The sequence below is a fragment of the Pinus tabuliformis genome, chromosome 1_1 (assembly GCF_031772625.1).
Source record: "Pinus tabuliformis cultivar Carrire ecotype Pingquan chromosome 1_1, CPIR1, whole genome shotgun sequence".
Taxonomy (NCBI): Eukaryota; Viridiplantae; Streptophyta; class Pinopsida; order Pinales; family Pinaceae; genus Pinus; species Pinus tabuliformis.
Window position 1 is genome coordinate 584,425,452 of NC_142297.1, and position 16,327 is coordinate 584,441,778.

Below are 16,327 nucleotides of genomic sequence, written 5' to 3' on the forward strand. Positions count from 1 at the left end.
AGAGTAATATTTTGTCTGAGATTGTATTAGACTGGAAAATAGGATGAAATCAAGTCAGGACCAAATGTTCCATCAAAACTAGTAAAACCGCAGGTGATCTCCTACAGGACATGATGATGGCAACCCCCAAGGACAAGCTAAACCATATGGAAACCAAGTAACTAAATCCATGGGACCATTATATGGTCCCAATAGAGTGGCCAGTGGCACCTGGTAAATCATGTCGGTCACTCTGTAATATAGGATAGAGGAGTGGGGTGGTAGGTGCAGGTGGGTTTCACATAAACCTAGGAGGGATTAGCAAGTCCACTTATGTTTGGAGTTTAGGAGGCACCAATCCTCTAAATTGCAGATCTGGAGTGATTTTCACTAGAATCAGGCAGGCACTGCTCCACAATCAGGAGCCAAAGTTTTATCACGTTCTCTGAGAGAACAATTAGAAGGTGGATTATTATGCAAATCATGCAATTAAAGAAAAGGGGGTATATAATCCTTAATGGTAAGGTTTGTGGAGCCAAAGTTTTATCATGTTCTCTGCGAGAACAATTACAAGGTGAATTATTATGCAATTAAGGAAAAGTGGGGTATATAATCCTTAATGGCAAGGTTTTTAAACAACCAATCCCATAAGGACTTCTAGCACACATCCCAACGTCAAATCAGTATTAATTGAGCACTTGGCTCCCATGAAGAAGCATGAATGGCACATTATACGTTCAAGGGTGATGTGAGGAAACCATTGCCGCACATCCATTCGGAATCCCTGCAACGCTTATGAATTGATCACCCTTATTTCACACAATCATGGTGGGATTATTAATATGGCATAGTTGGATTTTGATGGCGATCGCTTGTTCTTCAATTTTGGGGTTTGTATGGTTTGCATGCAGCAGGGAATTTGGCAGTTCGAAGTGTTGGCATTGGATGTGGGGATGGTTAAATCCCAATCTTACTGAATTCATGGTCTGCACTCCATTAGGTTTGAAGAATCGCTTCTTTCTAGGTTTTCAGTGGTTCTTTTGCTCTTCTTGTCTTCCTCCACATGCAGGTTCTTTTGCAAGCATCATCTTGGTGTCTCTTCTATCTCAGGTTGCATTGGGGAATGATGGTGGGCCTTCACAGGCTCTTTGTTGCTTGCCCAGGTACCCTCAACCTTTGGCATCATATGGGTTTCTTACCCTAGAGTTTCTTGGTTACCAAGTCAAGATTAGGAGGGGACCCTTCCAGCCTCCCCCATATAAGATCTCCACTGAATGCCCTTTGTTCCAGCAAGTTCTCCCTCCCTTCTTGTTTGAATTTCGACCCTTATTTCATAGACCATCCTCTGAGATCCTCATGGCACAAGTGCAGATTTGAGGAATTCAATTCCACAGTAGAACAGGAAAATAAAGACAATGGGACTTCCATGCAATCACTCTCTTAGCAGCTACACAACCATGAAAGCAATATGGCAGAGCACTGGGAAATCTTCATGGACCTCATGGTCAGGAAGAAGAGGCACATATACAAACTAGAGGAAAAATGCAAAACCCTCGCTTCATCATCAAAAAACTAACGCAGGGAAACCTGGTTGGCCCCTTAGTTATCAAGGAAATATTAGCAGCAAAACAAGGAAAGGGAGCAATAGTACCTGGTACACCAAATTTGAATAAGAAAGTGCAAGATCCAACCATTGAAGTGACAGTTGGAGCTATTGAAGACAGTGGCATTACCATCCCACTCAATTAGTATATGTTTTTCAGAATTATATGGATCTTAGGGACCTTCTGTAGAATTTACTCTATAAAGTTTTTTATCAGAATATGTATATCACTCTATTGGTTTCTGTCACCTCCAATCATGATTCTAGTCTTTAAAGCCATCTGATTACAGCTACTATAGACTCTTGGAACTCTTATATATCTCTGTTGCTTTACAATAGTTTCAGCTTAAAATAATTAAAATAATTAACTTTTTAAAATGGTTCCCTAAGTCTCAACTTAGGAAATCTGGTTAATTAAAGGGTATTAATTAAATCTGGTGTGAATCTTCTAGATAAAGACGAGGATCAACTACCAGTTAATCTTAGCCTTTGATTATGTTTTAATCTTGCCCGTTGGTGCTCCAACAAGAAATTATAAGAAGGAGCTTGATGGGCACTTGGAGAACACACTGAGATAATGAGACCTAGAGATCGAATTTCTCAAAAGTAGCAGCGCTGAGTTGCCGTAGAGAGATCGAGTGATCTTCTTGCAGTGAGGGGCAGGGATAGTAGACCGGAGGGGATTTTTCCAGTCCGGAGAGTGCAAGGCAAAGAAGGCATTGAGATGTCCAGAGAGATTGACGCAGTGCCACACAGAGGCAGCACAGTGCTTCAAAGTGAGTCTATATTTTGCTGGGAGCAGTGGAGATCTAGAGTCGGAAGCCAAGGTGTGAGACCAGAGGGCCAGAGGGTCGAAGTTCCAATCAGCATAAGGTTAGAGGAGGAGGTGACGCAGTCCCTCGACCTGTGATGAAGAGACTGTGTGAGCCCACATAGAGACTACACAGTGACTATGTCGCGCAGCTCCCAAAGCCCAGATCAGAGTCGGATCGCCAATGACAGTGTGAGAATATTTCTCACTACCTCTTTGCTAGTTTATTCTCTGTATCAGATTGCCAGTTTGGGCATCTAAAGAACTGTACTCAGATTACTACTACGTAATAATTAAAACCTTCAGCAGCTGCACCGGTTTTCCCACATTGGGTTTTTCCGGGGACATTTGTCCAAAAACAACGGCGTATTTATGTGTGTGTTTATTTCTTTCTTGCGCAGTATTTTGTTTCCGTAGTATTTATGTTGTGAAGGTTGCAGTAGATTTTATTTTGATGTTTACTGTGTAACACTGTAAATAACTTGATTCAAAAATTAACAAGTAGGAGAAATTTAATCAGTTGCTGCAGTAGGGAATTGGGTCACCGATTTTTCACATGGTATCAGAGCACAGGTGAAGCAGAGAAGAGCTCAGTTGCAGGCAGAAGAGGGAGTTCGAAAACACTGTGTATGCAACATTTTGAAACCCCAGAGAGGCTGCGCAGTCCATTGGCCAGGAGGGCTAATTTTCATGGAAAATTACTTCTCTGAGTGAGTCGACAGAGAGTAAATTTTCCAGATCAAAGATTCGCAGAGGCAGAGGGAGCAGCGCAACAGTTTCCACACAGAGCAGATCTTCAGCTGGGACGCAGTCATTTTGCAGCAGTTGCTAGCAAAATAGTGTCAGAAAGAAAGAAGAGCACACACTGAGGGAATTCTTTCCTCAGGGGACTTCTAGACAAGAATTTCGAATTTTCCTAGCAGAGCAACAATGGTTGTGTGCAGAATTTCTCACTCCAGAAGGGAGTGTGAATCGCTGGGCAGCAGCTGCGCAGAGGAGAAGAGGAGGAATTCGACATTTTCTGAGATATGGCATCAGCTGGGTTGAGAGATCAAGATTGGTTGGAGGGAGCCTCCAACTATGTGATTTGGAAGGCTAGAATTTTCTGCCTTCTAGATGAACATGATCTCAAGACTTATATCAATAGTGTGGTAGTTGTACCCGCAGATGCAGATCCACTTAAGAAATACATGGAGGAGATGGTGAAAGCTAAGAGGTTGATTCTCGATGTGGTTCGAGATCACGTGGTATCTCAAACAGCTGGCAAAGAAACTGCCCAAGAGATGTGGGAAGCACTAGCTACATTGTACGGAGGGTCTTCCGAGCAACGGAAGATGTATCTTGAAGACAAGTTGAGATGCACAAGGATGCAGAAAGGGGAGCGTGTAGACCCCTTCCTTACTAGGCTTCAGGATGTTCAGAACCAACTAGCTTTAGTAGGGTCAGCGCCCCAGCCTACAGAGTTTGTACGATTAGCATTGAACAGTGTTTCTGAAGAATGGCAAGGTTTTGTCCAGAGTATCCTGGGCAGAGAAAATCTGCCAGATTGGGAACGTGTGTGGGTTGATCTGTAGCAGGAGGAGATGAGGCGAGATCTGGTGAAGACCACCATCAGTGGTAGCAGCAGCAGCAGTGGGACAAAGCAAGTAAAGTAAGAGGAGAATGCAACCCTCGCATCACAGGGGCAGCAGGATCAGCGCAGGAGGAAGGACATTTTGAAGATCAAGTACTTCAGATGTGGCGAGCTTGGCCACTACAGCTCTCAATGTCCTCTCAGAAAGAAGGACAAGGAGGGGAAGCAGGATTAGCAAGCTGCTTCCATACAGATCGACAGGTTGTCCTCCAGACTAGAGGAAGAGTTTGCCATGATTATCGAGATGCCTCCAAGGGTAAGGTGGGGTGATCCGGAGTTCTAGCCCTAGAGAGCTACAGGATGGGCAAGATTCTTGAGGAGGTCCACCTCATGAATCAATACCTTGCTACAGGAGCCCAGATCACGTAGTAGCAAGATGGACCAGTGACAGTTGGTGCAGTCAGGTGCCAGAGTGATAGATCCAGTAGCTAGTAGCAGGCAGAGACTGAGCAGCGTTGGCAGCAGTGCAGAGTCAGCAATAGCGTAGTGGCTTCAATGACAACGCAGTGGCTAGCAACGGTCAGAACTCAGACGACGGATGCATCATACTGACCATATATGGTTCAATATTTAGGATGCTTTTAAGTTGCAGATGTTGTAGTGGCAGCAACAACAGAGTTGCAGTAGTTGACAGTAGTTCAGCAAAGTTGGCAGCAGCACGGATACAGCGCAAAATCAGAGTTGCAGCAGAAGATGGTGCAGAGACAAAGTGATGCTTCGGTGGGTTGTAGCACTAGAGCACATTCCTAGCTAAGAGGGAGTGTTGATTTCTAGCATCGGATGTGCTCTAGCCTTGAGATTTTGCAGAGAGACTAAAACACATGCATTCTCCAAAACCCATAAATCGTTTCGGCCAGTGTTACTTGGGAGCGGGAGCGAAAGCGGGGAGAGAAAGCGGGGAGCGAGAGTGAAAACGGGAGCGGGAGTGACAGTTTCAGAAGCTCCTGGTTTGGGAGCAAATCCCAGAGCGATTTTTTAAAAATATATATATATATATATATATATATATATATATTTTATATTTTGATACATATATGTCAACAAAAACATGTAGAATGATGAATTAGATATAAAAAACATAAAAAAACATAGATTGATCATTGAACCATATCACATCAATCATCTAGAAGTTATAATCTTCATCAACCACGTCCACAAGTTAGTAACATACATATTACAACTGCAACATATTGAGTCTCATGAATCATGATTCATCAAATTCAATCTTAAAGTTTCAACTTCAAGCTTTCAAAATTGAAAATTCAATATATAACATTTATCATCATTGATCACCAAAGTTGTACTTGTAAGCTAAGTTTAACCATTACAAGAAATAATATCTTAGATATTTCTAAGTTCTAACTGTTAACATGAAATGAAATGTTATAAAATGAATTATGAAATGAAATGAAACAACTTTAGTCTTTCACGAAGCATCATATTCATAATTCACAATCATTACCAATGAGTTATAATTGCCAACTTCAAACTTCAAACTTTCATTGTCACAGTCATATATTGTTTACAAAAAATATCATTATGATATGAAAGAGTCAAGAGTCAAGAGTCAAGGACTCAAGACTCAATAGTTATGAAAACTAATAGAAACTAGAAAAGACAAGTAAACTGTAAATCTATTATCTACTACTACATGTGGCCCTTGCCACGAGAGTCTACTGTATGAGCAGGTCGTGGTGGTCTTCTAGGAGTCTCCCGCACAGATCGACGACCAAAACTAGAAGGCACATGCCCTCCACGTGAGGGTGTAGATGGAGGTGGCGATAGCAAAGGAACAAGACTCGGAACTCGAGCACTGCTACTGGATGGTGGAGGTGGCATGGCTACTGCAACTGCTTCATCTTCATCCCTTATAAGTTACTCTTCCAGTTCTTCAAGATGTATAGTGCCATCCTCCAAATTGTCATCCTCTGGGTGGCTGTCCCAAATTTTATATGTTGGATCCTCATAAGCCCGATCACAGTAATGACTCAACAACCTCAAGTTGTAGTGCACATAAACCAAGCTTTCTGCCCGGTTTTCATTGAGTCTGTTTTTTTCACATTATGTATGAAGCTGTAGGTGCTTCAGCACCTCTCTGTAGAAGAAGTATTTACAACCTGTGATAGAACTTTTTTTGCCAATTTTGGCAAAAGTCCCTAGCTGCCATATGATTCCCACCATGTGAGAGATTCAAATCTATCTCTGTCTTCCATTGCATGGAAGGTACCAAACAAACCAGTGCCACTGAAGTATCTGCCTATTTCAAGTCACACCGCTGCACATTCCTCCCTGTCAGGTATCAACTTTTCTAATGCATCCAAATATCCTCTAGTTACCTCTTCATCTAAATGGGGTTTGGTCCTAACCCCACCCCCTGGTGCAAGCTGGCCCAACCAAGATGTAGAGTAGTATTTTGGCATAAGGATATACGCCGAGCAATGTAGTGGAAGATTAAGTTTATTCCACCGTACACACACACAATCGTGAATCAGTTTGTACAAGTCGAGACCATTGTTATGAACAATATCTTTTATTTGCCCCAACATGGTATCCATCTGCTCATACACCTCGCCAATCACTGGTTTATCTGTATCTGCAAACCGAATCATGTGATAAATGGGCTTGGTGAAATCCAATACTTGCTTCACACTTGCCCAAAACATACCATCAAGAGCGGCCTCCTCCACCAGTTCAAAACCTCGCCTGTCGGCTGCATTTGTAGCCCTTTCTTTTAATACCTGCCAGTGTGGACTTGATACCATGCTAGCCAATGACTCTCTTACCTTCAAAAGGCACCTGAAGGTGAGGTAATAGCTACCAAATCTAGTCCTTGCAATCTTCAACAACTCCAATCTTGAGTGACTGCAGAAAAGGCCATGGGTATTGCTATGATTTGTAATAAATTTTATCATTTGTTTGCCTTTCTTGTACAAATCACCAATCCATTTGTATTGTTCATTTTTGTTCTTAACAACATCATGCATCAAAAGGTTCAATTTGTGAACCAAACACCCAGACCAAAATATGTTGGGGTATTTATCCTCAATAATTGCTCCCATTGACTTACAATTAGGAGCATTATCAGTGATGACTTGGATGACATTGTATGGCCCAATACGATCAATTGTTTCAAGTAATGCTTCTGCAATGTTGATATCGGTCTTGAACTTCTCTGAGTAATCATATGCATTTAGAAAGATGGCACCCCTAACAGACACAGCAAGAACACTTATCAATGGCTTGCCTTTTACATTTGTCCAGCCATCAAATACAATGGACAGCCCATGGTCAGTCCAAGAACTTGTCATTCTATTCAAAGAATGTGATATTTTTGCTTTTTCATGATCAAGTCCAATGGTTCTTGCTTTGTCATACCCAAGGCTCTTGTATCTTTTAGGGCATCATTTATGGCAAAAACCATTTTGTGCTAATAAGGTGAGCGAAGAACATTGAATGGTATCCCACATGCACAGAGAAACCTATAAACTTTTGAATCCACATCATTCCCACACCCCTCATCAAGGAAATTTGATATGGTTCTACGCCTTAAAGCTGGTGACCCTATGCCTCCATATCCATTGCCTTGGGAGGATGTTGAAGGAGTTCTTTGTGCTTGTGATTGTGAGCTTGGTTCAAACTATTCAAAGAAACCCCTTGATTTTTTAGATTTGTATTGGGCTTCCTCCTCTTCCCTTATGTATTTGGCTCTATCTACTGCTAACACAGTTGCACAAGTTTTGATTCCTATTTGTTTATCTCCATCCCATGGCCTTTTCCCGCAGAGGTGTTTTCTGGCACAGGTGTATGAACCTATGTAATTATTGTTGCAATGGGGGCAATGAAATTTAGTGGTTCCACCCCCTTCCCTGCTTCAGGCCTGTTAACATATTTCCACAATGGGGTTTGGTCTTGTTTAGTTTTTTGAGACTCATGTTCAGCCTCCTCCAGCTCCTCCTCACCGGGGTTTTCATCAAATCCACTTTGTCCCCCTTCTTCATTTTGACCCCTCCTTTTCCTACTCTCCAGCACCATAATAACCAGAAAAGGGACCAAGAAGAAGAAAATGCCAAGAAATATAACCAGGTCCATGATGTTTGAAATTTGTAGTTTTGAATCTGCAAAATTTAATGGGAATGGGAATGAGAAAATTAAAAATGTATTTACTATTTATTAATTTTATTTATTTAGATTCATCATTCTAGAAATAAGTTACTAAGTTACTAACCTACTAAATTACTAAGTTACTAACCTCCTTGCAGGCTTGCTCCTTGCTCCTCGGCGCTCGCTCCTCGCTCCTTGGCACAAGCTCCTTGGCTCTCCTCCAACTCTCTCAAGTCACAATGACTTACAAAAGCCCTCCAAGCCCTTATATAACAAAAAAAAAAATTAAAACAAATTTTTTTTTCGTCCGGATTTTTTTTCTGCGAGTTTTGCTCCCGGCGACAGCGCGCGTCACTTCGAGAGCGAAAAATAAAGCCTAGGAGCAATCGGGAGCGGCCGCTCTGGGGCTTTATTTTTCACTCCCGGAGTGACGGGAGCGACACTCCCGAAGTCGCCCCCTGTTTTGGCAGGGAGCGCAAATTTTTTTCGGGAGCGCACTCCCGACATCGCTCCCAAGCCACTCCCGCCCGGAGCTTGGATTGGGAGCAGGTTCAAGGGGCAGGGGGGGCTCCCCCGCAACACTGGTTTGGGTAAATTCCACCTAGAGATGATTTAATTAAAATAATTAACTTTTTAAATGGTTCTCTAAGTCTAAACTTAGGAAATCTAGTTAATTAAAGGGTATTAATTAAATCTGGTGTGAATCTTCTAGATAAAAACGAGGATCAACTCCCAGTTAATCTTAGCCTTTGATTATGTTTTAATCTTGGTTGTTGGTGAATCCAACGAGAGAATATAAGGAGCTTGATGGGCACTTGGAGAACACACCGAGATAGTGAGATCTAGAGATCGAATTTCTCAAGAGTAACAATGTTGAGTTGGCAAAGAGAGATCGAGTGATCTTCTTGCAGTGAGGGGCAGGGATAGTAGATCGGAGGGGATTTTTCTAGTTCTAGAGAATGCAAGGCAGAGAAGGCATTGAGACGTCCAGAGAGTCTAACGCAGTGCCATGTAGAGGCAGCGTCGTGCTTCAGAGGGAGTCTGTATTTTGCTAGGAGAAGTCTAGATCTAGAGCCGGAAGCCGGGGTGTGAGACCGGAGGGCCAGAGGGTCGAAGTTACAATCAGCAAAAGGTCAGAGGAGGAGGTGACGCAGTCCCTCGTGCTATGACGGAGAGACTGCGTGAGCCACGTAGAGACTGCGAAGTGACAGCGTGGGGAACTAGGTTGCAGGAAACGTGGGCAAGGGAGGAGTTTCCGTACGGAAATGGAAACGAAACTCAGAAACACGTACGGTACGGCCCAAAAACGTGTTTCCGGCCATACTGGCACGTTTCTCGAGGTGGAAACGTGGCCAGTACGGCCGGAAACGCGTTTCTGGGCCGTACGACGCCGTTTCCACATGCAGTTTGACTTTTTTTTATTTTTTATTATTATTTTGTCTTCTAATTTTCAATTAGGTTATTAAAATGAACTTCATGGTAATGTTAAATTCTTAAAGTAAAAGTGATATTCTCCTTTATTTTTCATTTTCATGAAAATGAAAAATAAAGGAGAATATCACTTTTACTTAAATTTTTAACATTACCATGTGATGTAAATTTAGAGACTTATAGTTTATGCATTGACAATTGACAATTTTATCATAATGTAAAAAATTAGAATGTATCATATATGCTTTATGATTGCACATATTTCTTAAATGTCCTAATATATATATATATATATATATATATATATATATATATATATATTCACGTTTCCAAAATTTGGGGGGGTCACGTTTCGTACCCGTGCCCGTTTCGGAAACTCGTATCCGTTTCCCCGTTTCGTGCAACTTAGGTGGGGAAGCTCCCAAAGCCCAGATTCAAGTCAGATCACCAGTGACAGTGTGAGAATATTACTCACTACTTCTTTGCCAGTTTATTCTCTGTATCAGATTGCCACCTTGGGCATCTAAAGATTTGTACTCAGATTACTACTGCATAATAATTAAAACCCTCAGTTGTTGCACCTATTTTCCCACATTGGGGTTTTCCGAGGACAATTGTCCAAAAACAACAGTGTGTTTGTGTGTGTTTATTTCTTTCCTGCGCAATATTTTATTTCTGTAGTATTTTATGTTGTGAAGGTTGCATTAGATTTTATTTCGATGTTTACTGTGTAACACTGTAAATAACTTGATTTAAAAATTATCAAGTAGGAGAAATTTAACCAATTGCTACAGTAGGGAATCGGGTCATCGATTTTTCACATAGAGCACTTGGAAGGGCCAAAGATCACCAAGATATTCAAAGCTAGGGTTCAAGCTCCCTAAAGTTAGCCCAATGATAAGGCTACTATAAGTTAATGTTTGAATCAATGTTATCAGAACCGAACCGGTGATCAAACCAAAAAACCTTGTGGACCAGGAACTGATCAGAAGTGGACCAAAACGGGTAAAAGACCGGAAAAAAAATGGTTTACCAAAAACACATAAAATATTCATATTTTAAAGAAAGACATATATATTCATGTGCATGCATATGAATCCAAACTATTTATACACAAATATGCAAAAGTTCTCATTTAAATAGCATGTAAGGGTGCACATAACCAAAATACCATCAAGTGCAATCCATCTCTAAATCAAAAATACATCAACAAATAGGCTCTAGATGGCCTCTAGCATCCAAATAAAATCATGCTACAACAAATGCCTACATATCATCAAAACCATTGCCTATATTGGGGTCTTTGTCATCAATATAACCATTTAAGCATTAAAATAAGATAGGAAAAAATGTAGCATTTCATGTCAAGATTTTGTTTGAGTGATGGGTAAATTTTTAGTAGTCGTGAGAGAGGAGTTCGACAACCAATGCCACTAACATCAAAGTACATAGAGGGCTTGCTTCTCTTTATTAAATACTAGTTTCATACCCTCGTAGATGACAAAATCTGATGAAAATGTTACAATCCCCCCCCCCCCAAATCCTAAAATCCTGAAAAACTGTTAAGTCTGCTGGATTTTGAGTGAAATATAGAATTCTACTTTCTTCATATGAAATCCAATGAGGTTGGAATCACTCTCAAATATCCTGAGTCATTTCATGGTCATGTTAAAAATTTAAGTAAAGGATAAAAATGAAAGAGAAAGGAGAATGTTACTTTTACTTTAAGAATTTAACGTTACCATGAATTCCATAGCAACACTAGGGCCATAGGCTTCATTATTAGGCTGAGAACCATATGATTGAATATTAGGCTAGCCTAGGGGAGAATTAGAAGTTAGCCAACCAACTGAAAGATTCAAAAAATTAAAAAAAAAGACAATTTTTTTTTATGCTGAAATTGGTTCTGAACCAGCCGGTTTTGTTACAAAACCGGCCGATTCGGTACCGAACCAGCCTATTCCGGTTCGGACCGGTTTTGGGCCAAAAACGGTCGAACCCAGTCCGTTTCTAATAACACTGGAACTTTGAATGATGTTCAATTTTAGGGCATGCAATGGAATATAGCAACCTTAGAAAAACCCTACAAATCATATTCAATAAGAAAAGAACAAGTGTTTCTAATAGAGACTAGGGCTAATGCAAGCAGAAGGGTTTTAGGTCTGATAGATATGTATAAACAGCAATAAATAGAGATGATGTCAGCCCTTCTATGGCATGCAAGACAACTTATGATACTAGAGTTTGCTTTTATATGGTTTATATAAATTGTCATACAATTTAAAGCCACTCTCATGCAATAAATTATAAAATAGCACTTTATACACAAATCCGCTTTTAAAACCCTATCGGCTGCCATAGCCATCTAGGAGAGAGGGTTTAAGGATATTTAATTTAATTTTAAAGTTAATCAACACACTTCGATACTAGTGCCTTAACCTACAAGGGAAAATGGAGTCTTAATGGAGTTAAATGCCATGGAAGTGTTGATGTTTGTAGCTCAGCTAGGTACTGTGAAAATTTCCTTGAAATGCAGCAATTAGAATTTATTCTTCTAACTAATTAATTATGCAGTTTATTTTGTTACAACAAAATATCGAATAAATCACACTGCAATTCTTCACAATAAAATAACAATACGGAAAATAAACTGGAACTAAGAAAATACATGCACAAATACACAATAAAATTGACACCATTATTTTTGGAAAAATGTCCGCGGAAAAACCCAATGTGGGAAAACCAGTACAACAAATGAGGGTTTTGATATTATTATTCAACAGAAAAATTTGATTACATTAAACTGGATGCCAAATTGGCAATCCTCTCCTGAGAAATCACTAGCAAAATTGTTAAGGAAAATTTTCCTTCTCCACAAGCAATCCGACAACAATTTTGCCACTCAAAATGGCTACCCAAGACCCCTGTGTAGATGTTGTGCAATCCCTTACACACACTCCATGGATCTACCTCTAATCAAGATGTATTTCTTGCTCCTGCCTCTGGAAGTGATTCTCCAGCGCTCAGGAAAGCATCTCGGCCTCTAGCACCTGAATCGACCTCCTCTCCAGCAAAATCAAACTACCTCAATGAGGCTCTATGCAAGCTAGTGCAGCCTCCTGTGGAATAACTCGTCCTCTCTTAGCTAACTCTTTCGACACTAGAAACTTCCACCGGAATCTTTGTTGCTACTGGTCTCTAACTTGAATTCTTCTTCCCATTTGAATCTCTACTCTCAGGGAAATTCGATTTGCCTAGATCTTTCTCTTCTTTGGTGTGTCTATCTACATCCCCATCATCTTGCTCTTATAATCTCTCGTTGGTGAACCAACAACCATGATTAGATCCCCATCAACGGCTAAGACCATATCAAACTCAATCTGTATGAGTTTCTAGAGCATTCTCACTTTTCTTAATTAATTCTCTTTAATTAATCAATTTCCCTAAGTTAGACTTAGGCATTTCTTAATTATCAATCAATTAATTTAATTAATTTGTCCAGAGTGTTTTCTCCTGAAAACTTTTTTGGGTTTTGGAGATCTTATGTTTTTTATCGTCTATAACAAAATTCAAGACTAGAACACCTAACGATGATACAAAAATTAACACTCCTTAGCGAGGAAGTTGTTCCCATAACATCTTCCCTCACGCTGCTGATGTTTGACAAATGTGACAACCTTCCACTGCCCACAAACTATGCATACTTTGATTCATCTACCACTCTATAGCTGAACCACCTTGCATATGGGTTGTTGCTGACACTGCACTTTACCACCTTGTACTACTGCCAACACTGCTCTTCGTTGCAACTGATTTCATGTTGTTGTTGTTGCTACAACTACTACAACTGAGAACTCTGAATCATCTGTGTCCCTAAACTGGCTTTGCATCTATCACTTAAGTCTTTGACTGCTACTAGTCTCTACACTGTCTAGTGAGTATCTATCTACGCCCTGACTGGATTTTCGCGCCTCAATAACTGACTATAACTAGTACTACAATTGCCCCTCAAGATCTAACTGTGCCATTTGACATTGATCCATATGCTACTGAAAACTGTGGGCCCCTATAGTAAGGGTGATGATTCATGAGAAGAGTATAATGCAAATATTGTTTCTCTTCTATGGATCCTGCCCAAATCTCTGCAACTCTGGGAACTAAAGCTCAATGTCCCCCCAAATCTTTCCAAGAGATATAGTTGCATATAAAGTGAATTCATCCTCCAATCTAGAGGACAAATTGTAGATCTTCGCCAAAGTTGTTTCCTGTTCTACTTTTCCTTCTTGTCCTTCTTCTTCTTGGGACACTAGGTACTGTTGTGACCAAATTCACCACATCTAACACACTTGATCTTCAACAGATCTTTCTTCTTCTTTTCTTCTCCCTTTGATCCTTGTCCTTGACTAGGACCTTTCTTGGCCTGCCCCTTCAATGCAAGGGCCACATTATCCTCGTCCTTCACACTCTTCGGTCCTTTGCTATTGCTGTCGTTGATATTTCTCTCAACCGAAGCAAGCCTCATCTCCTCCTATGTCAAATCAGCCCACAATCAATCCCAACCAGGTAGACTATCTCGTCCAGTGATACCTTAGATGAAGGTTTCCCACTCCTAAGTGAAACCATTAAGAGTTGTACGCATTAGCTCACTCTATTGAGGTGCTTCTCCAACTACTGTAAGCTCATATCGAACATTCTGAATTCTAGTGAGGTAAGGAGTGAGCCCTTCACTTTTATGCATCCTAGTGGTCCTCAACTTCTCTTTCAAGAACATCTTCCGATTCTCGAAAGGATTCTAGAAAAGTGTGACGACTGCATCCCACATTTCTTTGGTCGTATTTTGGCTACTAAGTGTGGGACTATATAATCTCGAACTCCATCGAGGATCAATTGCTTCGCTTTGGCCATCTCCCTATTGTAGTTCTCAAGTTCTGCAAATCTGTAGGTATGGCTATAACTCTCTCTGCATACATCTTCAGATCATGCTCATCTAGCAGGGAAGACATTCTGGATTTCCAGACACAATAGTTAGAGGCTCCATCTAGCCTATCGTGACCTTCAAGTCCTGTTGAGGTTATTTATGCAAAACTCAAAACTCAGAAAAAATAAACAGGAATCTCCTCCCTTTCCTGCTCGTCTATCTGCTCTGCAACTCGCACTCCCTCCTGGAATGCACAATTTTGCCTGCTAATACTGCCTTTTACCACTGGGAATCACAAATTCCTCTTAGAACTAGATATGGAAACCCTCTGAGAAATTCCTTTGTGTGTGTGTTTTCTCCTTCAATCACCGTTGATCTGCTACTGCAGGTCTACTTGCAAACCAACTATGCCTAGAGCTACTCACCGAATTGACTTATCTGCTCACCGAAATCGATTATCCGGCAAATCCACTACCTGCTGGAACTACTACTAGGTTATTCGAACTTTTCTTGCACCTGCAACCGGAATTCGAACCCTTCTTCCCAACAATTCGCAGTACCTGGCCGAACCTCTGCGCAGACCCAAAAATTTTGCTCAAAGACTCCCTCTTAAGCTGCAAAAATTATCCTTCGTTTCTGAGATATTAATCTATCTTAAAAAATGACTTATAGTCCCTCAAAAACTGATTTTTCTAATGTCAATTGTAAAAAATTCAAAAGATTCAATAATTAGAAAAATTCATAAATTTTTTCAAGGTCCAAATAAGTCAAACAAGTGACAAGGCAAATTGAAGGGAAGTCAAAGGTGATGTGGCATCCATGCGGGGCCCACCACATAAGGTACAACTCAAAGTCAAAGCAAGTCAAAGGGTGGTCAAAAGGCAGTCAACAAGGCAACACGATGAAGTTTGGAGACACCATGAATTATTGAAAAGTGGATTTGATTTAATTTGGATATAATCTAAAGTCTAAGTTTAAAGGGAATAGGAGTGGGGAATGGACCCCACTCATTCTCCATTGTATACGTATATGCCAAACTAAAATTTCATGCACACGCCAAATAGAACTCCACACTGGCCCAGTCAAAAGATTGTCAACGCAGATGCAATAAACTCATACGCTGCCAGCAAGTAATCAGCACATGGTTTTAAATATATTTGTTGGAATTTAATTTGAGGGAATCGTGGAATATGTATCCACCAATCTACGCTTCGCTATCCACTTGTATGTTGTTATCTACCTCATCCACCTCAGCCATATGCACAACAACAATTTTAAGTGGGAGTTTGGAAGAAGTTTTACGTGGTAAGTTAGCAACAGCCTTATGTGGGATTTAACTCCCCTTATCTCAGCTCCTCTAAACACACGCTCATATTCCAACACATAGTCAACGCATGGACAAATTTACACATGTTTGGAAGACTGTGGGTACATGGGACAACGCTGATCTAATGGTAGTTCACAACAGTTATATAATTGTTTATGTGGCAGTCTTCAACAAAAAATTGTGGGATATGATTCCCTTCTTTCCCACATAGTTTCACACTTGTGCCACTTAAACTCATATGATGCCATCCAAGGAAGACTCGCTGCCACTTCACAACATGCTACATAAGTTCCTTTACCACTTGGAGAACTCAACTTTGCTTTGGGATTGTCAATCTCAGCCATTTGTCATTGCATTGGTCATTGGGATTTGCTCCCATAGTTATATTTAAATGAGCCATTGGCTCTCATTTGTAATCATGTAATATGAGCTATTGGGCTTGAGGAGACGTTGCAGAATTGTATTCACTACTTGCAATATAATACAACAGTCTTTGGGGTAACTTGTGATGGTGTTCTTCTCCT

At 40.6% G+C, this 16,327-nt stretch overlaps 1 protein-coding gene across 5 annotated transcripts in view; it reads right to left on the bottom strand.

The window, feature by feature from the left end:
* The window catches only part of LOC149214595 (phytyl ester synthase 1, chloroplastic-like), a 417,560-nt gene that overhangs the window by 178,044 nt on the left and 223,189 nt on the right, over nucleotides 1-16,327 (bottom strand). The window lies entirely within an intron of this gene.